The sequence below is a fragment of the Mustela nivalis genome (assembly GCF_964662115.1).
Source record: "Mustela nivalis genome assembly, chromosome: 8".
In the NCBI taxonomy this organism is placed as follows: Eukaryota; Metazoa; Chordata; class Mammalia; order Carnivora; family Mustelidae; genus Mustela; species Mustela nivalis.
The window spans coordinates 33,656,017-33,667,926 of NC_139027.1; positions in this window are offsets into that span (position 1 = coordinate 33,656,017).

The following is an 11,910-nucleotide window of genomic DNA, read 5'->3' on the forward strand; positions in this document are numbered from 1 at the left end:
TAATTCCTAAATCTGTATTCTCTGTGACTATCTTCTGTAGAGCTTGCAACCACCAACTCATACTTTGTTCTTGCCCTTTGGGGTCCACGTGAAGCTTTCCAATGGCTTGACTCTAACAAACTTTCAAGCATGTATGCTTTAAGGATAATAGAGCCCTCTCAGAGCAACGCCACTGAAAGGTGTTCCTTCAACAACAGAAGGATTTATTACTTTCTTCCCCCACAGAAAAACCACAATAATATTTCCAACTTGACTATAGCAGCGAGTTCCAAGTTTCATTAAAGAACTGGCCAGATGCTTCCTCCTAGCTTGTGTGGGAAGAAGTTAAGATAAAGAGCATTTGAAACTCTACCTCGGCACACCTGCCTCATACCTTATTCCCTTCTGATAGGTCTTCTTCCTGCTTCCCCCAGGTCGGGGATATAGACCTGCTTCCCCAGGCACCTGGGGCTCCGGAAGCCCCCTGACCCTTCTCCATCTGGTATTAATAACAGATGGCTCTTATTGAATTACACACCTGCTATAAACCAGACAATGCACCTTACAAATTGTCTCAAATCCTTAACTCCCAAAGTGGAAAAGAGCTGTCTGGACAGGCCCTATAACCTTGACTTTTTCTTTTTCTGCCTTTGTTACCAAGAATCGCTTTCTTCCAGTGTATTTGCAGAAGGGGAGTTGGTCTCTCAGCTCCAAAGCCGGTCCAGGCTACAGCCTGTTCCTCTGCTCTCACCTCCTAAATTCCACATTCGGCCAAGGTCTCTGTTTGCTCCAGTGTGGGTCCTAGCCTCTCCTCTGAGGCTGCCATGCTCCTTCAATGTGACCCTGACAGTGGCCTCAGGGGTGTAGTAGACAGATCGTAGCCCCCCAGAATGCCCATATCCTGGATCCTGGGGATGTGTTGCCTTACATGGCAAAGGACTTTGCCAATATGATTAAGTGAAGGACCTTGAGATGGGGAGATTATCTTGTGGAACATGGTGTAATCACAAGAGTCCTTACAAGGGAAAGAGGGAGGCAGGAGAGTAAAAGTCAGAAAAGGAGAGATGGTGAGGGAAGAAGTCAGAGGGATGCAGGCATTCTTTAGGAGCTTAAAGGGGTAAGAAAACAGATTCCAGCCTAGAGTCTCCAAAAGGAACACAGACTGCCAACACCTTGGTTTTAGGCCTTCTGACCTCCGGACGGGTAAGATGATAAATCCGCGGTGGTTTAAAGCCACTAAGTTTGTGGTAATTTGTTACACCCGCAACAGAAAATAATTCAAGGGGCAATGCAGGGAAACCGCACTTGGCTTTGTTGTCTTATATACACATGTATAAACCACTACACTGCAAGTTTGGGGATAAGTACAAGGTGGGGAAGGTGAATATTAAACATGATTGTTCCCAGAGCCCAACTGAACCCTTCACAGGGTCCCTTCAATCATCTCCCATTTCCTAGCACTGCTCACCAGTCCAAGGCCCACCCTCTTTTTCTTTTTCTCCGTAAGCCCACTGTTCCCTTCTCCATGGTGAAATTCATTGACTCAGCAAACATTTACTGAGTACCTACCATGTCCCAGGCACTGTTCTAGATGCTGGGAATAGAACTGTGAACACAACAGAAAATAACACAAGCTATCACAGGGCTTACGTTTTAATGCAACCCTCCTTTCATGATATTCCCACCCAACAAGGTTCACGCAACCCTTAGCCTCTACCCCAAATATGATCATCTGTAAGATACAAATAACCCACAACAATATATTTCTCAACATCTGAGTTACTGCCATGTAGTTAGTTGATTCCCAGAATAATCCCTGGTTCTTGTTCTCTTCCAGGTCCCTCGGCCAACACAAAGTCAAGGTACCTCTCCTTATTCTTTCTGTGGTCTTCTGATCTCCTGCAAGGAACTCTTAGATCACACAAACACACAACCCAAAGACAAATCATCAGTCTCAGTCTAAAGCCGTGTTATGGAGGCTGCCTTCCTAAAGGTAACATATGTTGCCCAATTAAATAAAGACATGGCTTTACTTTTGTTGTACAGAGCAGCTCCAACTCCCCACTTCTCGGCCTCCACCTGTAGACTGTGCCTACCTGTGCACCAGAAACACCACCTGTTACTGTGCCTTTCTAAAAGGAAAGACCTTCAATTGTTACCATCACCCCCTGCTTCCCAGAGAACCCGTAGAAGCTTGATAAATGGGCTTATCTGATACACTGAACCATGTGAAATTCCTACCCAGGGCTTCCTCTCCTAACAGATTTCACTAGGAAGTGAATCTGTGCCCTGTGGTCCCCATCCATAGCAAACCCTGGAGAGTTAATGAGACTTTTCTTCTTTTAGTTCTAGAAGGAACCCCCAAGGCTAAGTACATTTTAATCACTTAAAATGATCCTCCCCTCCTCTCTTATAGTCTTTTTTTAAACAAGTAATACGCAGGCACCATCAGGCAAATACTTTTGATTAAAGCAATTTTCTGGGCATTAAGAATTGCAGAAGGAGGGGCGCCTGGGTGGCTCAGTGGGTTAAGCCTCTACCTTCGGCTCAGGTCATGATCCCAGGGGCCTGGGATCGAGTCCCGCATGGGGCTCTCTGCTCAGCAGGGAGCCTGCTTCTCCTCATCTCTCTCTCTGTCTGTCTCTCTGCCTATTTGTGATCTCTCTCTCTGTCAAATAAATAAATTAAATCTTTAAAAAAATAAAAAATAAAAAGAATTGCAGAAGGAAAGATTGTCAGATACTGATTCCCATTAAGCTTACCACCATTAGCTTCATAATGCTGGCTGTGGAATAATTATTGCTATTTAAATAATAATACATTGATTATGTGTTTACTTGGTGCCAGGGACTTTAGTAAGTTGCATTAGCTTGTTAGTCCACACCAGTGAGTCACCTCACCTGTCCACAATTCACAGGTGAGAAAATGGAGGTCAGGAAGGGTGAAGAAAGTCACACAACCAGCTGGTGGCCAAGCCAGGGCTCCCACACAGGCTTTCTGCTGCCCAGACCCTGACCACTATAGGATACTTCTGCGCCATGCTTTAATAACTGGGAGGCTATCCAGGGTGGTACCTTCCCATTACAGTAGAAAACTTCCAAGTGAAGATAATAAAGGAGGAAAGGAAAGACAGGTTTCATGAGCCAATACGATCACCCTGAGAATTAAAGATAGATAAGAAGAAACCTTAAGCCAGGAACAAGAAATGCTTTGTAAATTACAACCAACTGAGCAATGGTTAGTTGGAACACTTGTGGTTTAGAGTCATCCGTGGTGTCGGGACTGGTGGCAGCGTTTGTTTTGAAAGTGTCAAGGACTGCCACCTCCATTTAGATGCCTTTAATAAATGAGAGTCTAAAATACTCTAAAGAGAATCCCAGCAGAGATCAGAAGCCAAAAATCCTTGGCTTCCAAATAACGGGGGCTGCCTCTTCCCAAGTTACCATGCACAGAAGCAAAACTTGGCAAAGTCTGAAACAGAGGATTTTGGTCTAGTTCCTACCATTGCTTCCACAGAAGGAAAAAAAGCAAACCACTGGGTTCTATCCACTGCAACTCCTAAGGACCCAGATCTTACCAGGTGCTACTCGGAAGAGGATCCCACCCTGCCCTCTGCCCAGGGAAATCGGCCCTTCCGGAGGCAGCTTCTAAAGGCTTAAGTGCAGGTGGGATTCTTCGACCCCTATTTATTTTCTGCAGAGTTCTGTTTCTTGGGGAACTTTCCCCACATACAATCGCACTGCTACTCTGACACCATTTTCATTGAGTAATTCATGGTGATGTCACGCCAGCCAGGCACTAGGGAAAGCCCTGCTTTTATGGGTTGGCTCTTAATTTAGGAATTTTTATTTTCTGACTTCCCTCCCTTTTTTGCTGGACTCCACCACTTTTGAGCAGGATGCCTGAGTGGTGAAGTGTTGCCTGCTTTAGAGAAAAGGAATTCCTGCTTGTTGAGAGGCGAATGATTGAGTGAAGGCAAAATGTGCGTCCTGTAATAGTACATTTTAATTGGAGAGTTGGCAAGAGAGGAAGGATGTGTGGGCCCGCTGTGGGCTCTGGGCTCATGATGGGGTTCACTGGGCTGAGCCCAGAAGGTGGGCTGGGGATTCACAACCGCTCCCTGGTGCCATCATCCTGTGGACCTGAGGAGCCAGCCGGCTCCCCCTGGCACCTGGGCAACCACGTCTAACCCCCATCCCCGCCTCCCTTCCTCACCTCTCTGCTGTTCCGTGCAGGGAGCCGAGCCTGCAAAGGCACCGGCTAGCTTGGCAAACCTCGCCTGTAAAAACCTAATCCAAACAGCATGTCCGCTGAGCTCAGCGGGGTGACTCATGCGCAGTGATGTGTGAGGCCAGCGAGCAGAGATTAGGATCTGGCCCGCCCGCCAGCCTACCCTGCACTTCCTTTGATCAACTCTGATGGTTTTTAATTCTGCAGAAGCAGCTTCCTGCCAGCGGCAAACACTTCTTGGTGGAGGCTGGAGTTGTGTCGCTGCTGACCTACATGTCAGCGGAGAGGCGAGGCCGGTGTGTGTATGTGATAGCGCAGGGACACCCTGGGCTCACAGCCCCCCCATCGCCCCCCCACCCCGGGAGCCCAGAGGGGAGCCTCTCTCTCGAAGGTGCCCAGGGCGACATCAGACGCTGGCTCCTTAGCCAGCACGCGCGTGAGGAGCCGGGGCTCTTCAACCTGATGCTGGCATTGGTTAAGTCACCCGGTAGTGAAGGAAAGTGGGACTCTCTCTAGGGGATTTTTTTTTTCTTTTATGTAAACTGGGGCATCTCTAAGGACAGTGTCTGGCACAAAATGGAGCACTCTCTGGGTTCTTCAAAAGTTCTTTTTTTCACATCTGTTTTGCTCGACATGGAACACATTTGGAGTATATTACTCTCTTGAACTTTTTTTGTCCCCAGCTTGAGTGGAATGGGTTTGCCTCTGGACTCTTCCAGATCCCCTCAATGACCGATGCCCAGCAGAGCACCTGAAGCCAGGGTCTCATTCTCTCTCGTGCTCAATCTTGCTCTCTCCTTTCTCTCTCTTTTCTCAGAAATTACATGAATGATTCTCCACCTTGGCTACCTTGGTGGTTAGCCACTCCCTAGGGAGTGGGAGGGGGGGTTAAAAAAACCCTATGCCCTAGCTCCACCCCAGAATAAGTCACTCAAGAGTCTCTTGAGGGTAGGACCAGACATCAGTCATGTCTAAAGCTCTCCATTGTGCAGGCTAACTTGGGAATCATTGAAATTTTAGGGTCTCGTGGCATCAACCACCTAAGGCTGGCATCAACCAGCCCTAAGAATGGTTCTTATCTCCCCATCTGTCCTCCCTACCACCATTCAGTTTGAGGGCCTTCTGGAGTCTGGTGTGTACTTTGACCACGTTAAGGTAAAATAGTATCTGGTTATGCAAAATATTGGATGTAATTTTGAATTATGTGTATACCATAACTGATTCCAAATAATCTTTGCCCCATAGATTCTTCTCATTTAATACAAGCATTCGTGTAATTCTTTTAAAGAGATGTTATCTGGTTGGGATAACTAGTCTGCATATTAAGAATTTGTTCATCTAATTAAATGTACCTACCATCCCACTGAGACTTAGAACAGAGAATGAACGTGGGAACTGAAACGCAGAATAGCTGAGTCTCACAGGAAAGAAACAGGAGATGGTTCAGCAAACAGAGCAATGATCAACCCAGTTCGAATTTCTGGGAGGCAGGTTTAGTATGTGCTGGTGACAGGCTGTGAGTAGGGCTTCCAGATAAAATAAGGACCTTTAGTTAAATTTGAATTTCGATAAGTGACAGATAATGCAGTATTAGGGACATACTTATACTAAAAAAAATCATTTGTTGTTTATCTGAAAATCAAATTTAACTGGGAGTCCTCCATATTGTTTGCAAATCGGGAAATCCTAGTTGAGGATGGCAGGTTCCTAAAGAGGAGACTCTTGGGCATTTGAGGGAGTGGTAGGTCTTACCTGGGTGGCTACTACCCTCCAGGAGGCATAGGGAAAGCATGCAGACACATGGGGCTCTCCCAATGACTGGGGATTGCTACTGGCATCTAATGGGTGTGAACCAGGGTGCCAAACATCCTGCAGTAGGCAGAATAGTTCCAACGGACAATTGTCCCATCTAAAACGCCAATGGCACCCAGACCAGTGCCACCTATTTCACCATTTTACTAAGAACTGACCCTATCACCTTCACATAGTTGCTCCCTAGAAAGCAGTGCACTGGCCACTCAGAGAAGTTCAGAGAGTGCCCCCCAGGAAAGACCCATCCAAACAAAGTCCCAGGTACTTGTCCCAAAGCCTCTTTGAGTCCAACCCAAACATAAAGTGGGTCAAGGAAATGAATCCAGGCCTTCAAAGCTTACAATAAGTACTGCCTCCTTCAGGAAGTCTTCCTTGACCACTCCAATCTTCACTGATCTGTCTCCTCAACCCCGAAAACCTTTATTCTTCTAATTTAGTACTTGAACATATTCTTGTAGTGGTTTTTTTGTGTTCTGGCCTGTGAGTTAGTCTCTCTAACTAGCCTGGGGACATCAGAAAAGTGAGGTCAAATTCTGGTGACTTCGATCATGTTACTGATTTGTTGGTTGGCTTTGTTGTTTATTATACTTTGCTTCTTTTAAAAACTCTGATGTAGCTGCAATTAAATGTACAAAAAAGTGAGGCAATTAAAGGAAAGATAAAAAGGAAGACAAGAAACCACACAGAGGAAAGAGAAGAGCAGGAACCGGAGATAAAAATAATTTTGTAAATGGATATTAAATTTAAGTCTGGGCTCCCTGACAGTCAAAGCAAAAAGGGAAACAAAATTGGTTACATCACTCTTATAGTCTGATAAAAAGGAAGCAATATCCGCTCACGAGGAAATGTAATGTCTTTCCTCATGCTAAAAGCTAAGTGAAATTTATCAGACTCTGAGAAACATAATGAATAATGTCTTCACTTGAATTTCCAGAAAATACAAAAAATGTGGGGTTTTTTCCCCCTTATCTCTTATGTTTCCTTTGTAAGAAATTTGGGACTATACTAATAAACCTTGGCTAGTGAAGGTGTTTTTATAAGGAGCTAAGCTACTATAGTCTAAATGTACTCATTTCCAGTGGTCTGATTAATAAAGGGGCACTGAGAAGTTTTCAACTGCCCGGAGCTTTTATAAAGCCTTTATGTGTGGCTCCCCTATGTAGCTTCTGACAGCCTTAAAGAAAAGGTGGGGATGCTGTAGAAATTAGGCTTCTGTCGGTGATAGAGGAAAGATGGCTGGGAACAGCTACTTTTTACTTCCCACGTGACCTTCCTCCAGGCGAGCTAGAATCAGACTGTGGGAATTACCCACCCTGCCTAGAAGGTACTTCCCAGCCACAACCCCAGGAAAAGGATAAAGGAAAACAGTGTGTCACAAGGGCCCACCCCCGGATAGGATCCTGGGAATGGCTTGAGACCTTGCCTGACCACGTGTATCATCCTTTAATGAGTGCTTCATTTGGGGATTAGTTTACCGCTCTTTAAAGCCAAGGAACAAATAATTTAGATGACTCAAAAACGAGTTTCCTTTTTTTGGTTTTATTTGGTGTTGGTTTTTTTTTTTTTTTTTTTTTTTTTTACCGACTCCCTCAATGGGTGGAAGATTAAAACAAACAAAAAATAAACCATAGATTAAACTCCACCCCACCATCCCCCTAGCTGCACAACATCAGGGAGAGGAAACTGTGGCCTAGGGCTTTGAAGGCTTGCTGATTAACACACATGTCCCCCCCTCCCTACCACCGGCCCCATCTCAGACGCACCAGTCCTTGTGCTTGGTGGCTAACGGTGACAAAACCAAGATGAATCACCATATGTCAAGATCGGTAGATTATTGAAAGACGAGGTAGCAGGTCTGGGATGAGAGATCAAAGCCAATCAAAGCCAAAGGTAAAACTCTCTGACCTAGGTTTTGGTCTTTTGTTTTTAGATAGTGGCAGCTTCAATTTGCTTCCCACTGGCCCAAAAAGGTTGGCTGGAGCAGGCAGAGCTAATCCAGGTGCAGGTGCAGGGGCTGCTTGAGCCATCAGGAAGCCTCCCGGCTGCTCCGTCCCCTCTACCCACTGTAGGCTGGGGAGGGAGAGAGGTAGTCAGGGAGAAGTCATTCCCTGCTTCCTTGAGAGGAGGTCAACTCTTTGTGCTGGCCTTGCTTCCTAAAGGGCTTATTCTCAGGCCAGTGGATACTATCCTGCCCTTAGTGCTAGAAGGTGTGTGCTGGACTCATTTCCAACTCTCTGGTTGGCCAGCAGTGTTGATCTAGGCACCCCCTCCATTTGGGATTAGAGGAAGGGGGGTTAACTGGGGTCATTTTTGGCTCCCCAGCATCTGAACTCCTCTCCAAAGCTTAGGACACTTACCTCCTCATGAATCTTAGTACCCTAAGAAAGAGCCCCAAAGGCCAGATGCTTTCTTCTCTAGTATCCTTTGGACATGGACACACAGTGGGACTTGGCCAACCAGGTGCTCCTGCTTCAGATGGAATCAGAAGTGAACCTGCACCGGGACGTCCAGGTGGCTCAGTCAGTTAACTATCTGCCTTCAGCTCAGGTCATGATCCCAGGATCCAAATATCCAGCCCTGTGGCAGGCTCCCTGCCACCTCCCCACCAACCTCCACTCATGGACAACCTCTCCCTCTCTCAAATAAATAAATAAGAATCTTAAAAAGAAGAAGTAGTAGTTGTTGTTGTTACTGGTACCAACAAACAGGGATAGGGAAGAATCCCTTCTGGGGGATGCTGCAGGGTAACAGAAGTGCCCAGGCTCCCAGGGCAGTGGTGCCCATGGTGGTGTCCGGTGTCCAGGGCTGAGGGTGGTGGCAGCACTGGGCGGCAGCTGCCTTGGTATCCTCATGGTATCCTGTGACTGTGCCTATGGCCTGAGGTGTGATCCTGAGTTCCTGGGCCCTGTGTCTTCTGAGGCTGTTTCTCCAGCCTTCTCCGTGATTCCGTGAGCTACTCGATAGCCTTTCAACAAATTCCATTTCCACTTAGATCAGTCAGAGTTGGTTTCTGTTGCTTGCAACTGAGAACCCTAACTTCGTCCAACTACAACTGGTTTCAGTCAATCGTTTGCAGATGCTTTTTTTTTTTTTTTTCCTTCACTGCCTGCATTCTTCATGTCTTTGCCCTCCTGGCAATTCCACAAGTAATCCAGAAAAGGAGGAATAAGCATGCAGAGAATTTGACCGCAGCTGGGAAGTGAGCCAAGAGAACTCTGAAGAACGTGAATATTAGATCTCTCATTTTGTCAGGTGGGGTGGATGCGGGATTAAGGAGACAGAAGGCTGTGGGCTGTCCATCATATTTTATTTTTCAACCCAATTCGGTTTTACAATGATTAACCATGGCACTTAAAAATCCCATGAGGGTATGGACAAAGCCTGTCTTGTTTTCCCTAGTACCCAGTTCATACTGGATACTTAGTAAATAGTGGCAAAGGGGTGATGATGGAAGTCTCAGGAAGAGAATTCAGGGAAGGAAGCTTAATATATCCTTGTTGCCTCTTTAAAAAAAGAATTGTCTCAGCTCTGTGGGAGCTGAAGATTAAGGCCTGTGTGTCGAGCCAACACTGCAGATATGTGATTGTGTTGATTGAAGAGCAGGAGCCTGGAGCTTCAGCCATCAGACTGTCAAAGACAGAGACAACACACTCCCAGGAAGGCTGAGCCTGACTTGGGTCTGGACCAGATAGAATGCCTGTCTGTTTCTTCTTTGGAAGGGAGCCCCAAGAGTGTGCCTGCAAAGCTGAACTAAGATGGTTCTCCGAAAAGCATTTTGAATCAATTTCAAATGTGTTGACAGTACATGGTTGAAACCCCAGAACTGGGTTGGGGGTGGGTAGAGTTAGTTTGAATCTAGAAAACCAAGGTCAGGTTTCTGTGTGAGCTACCTTAACTGTGTAAGACCCTTGGTCTGTCTGTTGTAGTAAGCTGGTTTTAAGTGACATTGGCATTTGGATTTGGGTCCACGGGACGCATTTGCTACAAATTAACTGATGTTGATTCTAATTCTTATCTGTGGCATTAACCAATGAAACCTTACCTCAGGTAAGTCTCTTAACTAACTTAGTCTAAGCTTTCATTTCCCAATTTCAAAGTCCCTGGTTTTAAAATAGAGGGTTTGGACCATCTCATTCACCCATTTCCTATCTAAAATATGACTTTCTCTTATTTTCCCTAAGGACAAGAATCATGTGTTCTTCTTCAATTTGCCCTTCCGTTCAAGCACAGATCTGGACACGGCAGGCACAGACAGCCTGCAGTATGGCTGTGTTCCAGAAAGGCCTAGGCCAAGACTGCTCTAAGAACTTTCTCAAGCCAGGACCTAGGGCCAGCGGTGATAAAGTTAGAAGAGGAAAAGCACTGGCATCCTTTGATCTATAACTGGTTACAGAACCTTCTAAACCGCTCGTAGCGCTCAGGTTGGCTCTGAAGCTGGACACCCACCCCACATGGAGCCCAGGCTCATCTTTGCATTCACATTGAACAGTAGAAGACTGCAAAAGTCAATGCTTCCAATACAGTCTGGGACTGGTGGAGGACAGAACTGTGAAATATCATACACATGTGTATATCTGTTAAAGCTGGGTTCTAGAACTTGGTTTCAACATGCGGAATCCGGGGTGACTCTGTCTGCCCCGCGAGGGTGCTGCAGTGTTTTCCATCCTGGTCTTAGAATGGTTAAGTCAGCAGGGACAGCAGACAGGATGGTCATCTTACTTCTTCTGTTCCCTTCCAGGGAACAGGCAAGCGAACTGCTGGGGGGAAACAGAGAAGGGGGCAGGAAAACAAGTAGGTCCCAGCATGGGGGTAGCAAGGAGGAGAGAGAACAGCAACAGACATGGGAGCTCAGCTGCCAGCAAAGATCTGAGGCGCTACATTGCTCCGAGGAGGGGAGGCAAGCCTTTCCGAATCCAGGCGCCCCAACATGATTGTGAAAGCCGCACCCATGGGCCCACAGACAGCCAACACTGCTGTAGAACCAGTGAGACACCTTGGGAAGCTGCTCAGGTTTCTGGAGACATCTCTGTAAAAGGTGTGCCCTTTGTCCCCGGTGGATGCTTGGAACCCACCCCAGTGGGAGGCGATCCCGGAGCTGCCACCAGAGCTGAAAATTCCTTTTTTTTTTAAAGGCAAAGTTAATTTCAGAAATTTTGTTCTCAATTTTGTTCTAGGGCTCCGAGCCAATTCCTTGTTTCCCAGTGGCGGCCAGCCGGCAGGGCAGACTGAGCAGGCGCAAAGAGCTTTGATGTCAACAGAGGTAGGCAGGGCAGGCCCCAGTGGAAAACTGTGAAGTCAGCAGAGTTATCTCCGGCACTCCGCCCTTCCCCCTTGCTTCCCCTTTCTCCACCCATTTCCCCCCTCAGCTTCCAGCTTCTCATTTCCCAGGGGACCCTGGAACATATGAAAACCCACCCCTCCAAAGATAGGAGGGGGCCAGCTCATGGCTCCAGCTATCAAAGTCTGCCCCCCGCCCCCCACCCCGCGTCTAAAACAAACAAAGGCGCGCATTCCATACATTTCCTAAGGAAGGAGAGTGAATACAGAAACCTTGTCCTTTGTGCTCTCCTGATGAAACCCCAAGAGCCTGGGGCCTCCAGTTTGAAGCTGTCTTCGTGCCTCCTGGGACTTTAAAAGGAATCAGAAGTGCCTCAAACCAATACATCTGCTTGGTTTATGGCTCAAATGTAAACCACAAATTATAAAATGATAAATCGCTGTTCGAATCTCTTCCAGGAAAGACTATGTTGTCAAGATTAAGTTACAGCCTCATGGCCGTATGAGTGAGTCTCGCTGCTGACTAACTCTCTCACTCATTTTCCTGCTGGAAATGTTTTTTTTCTTCTTGAACTTTCACTGTTTCTGAACACTTTAAACAAAGAAAATGAC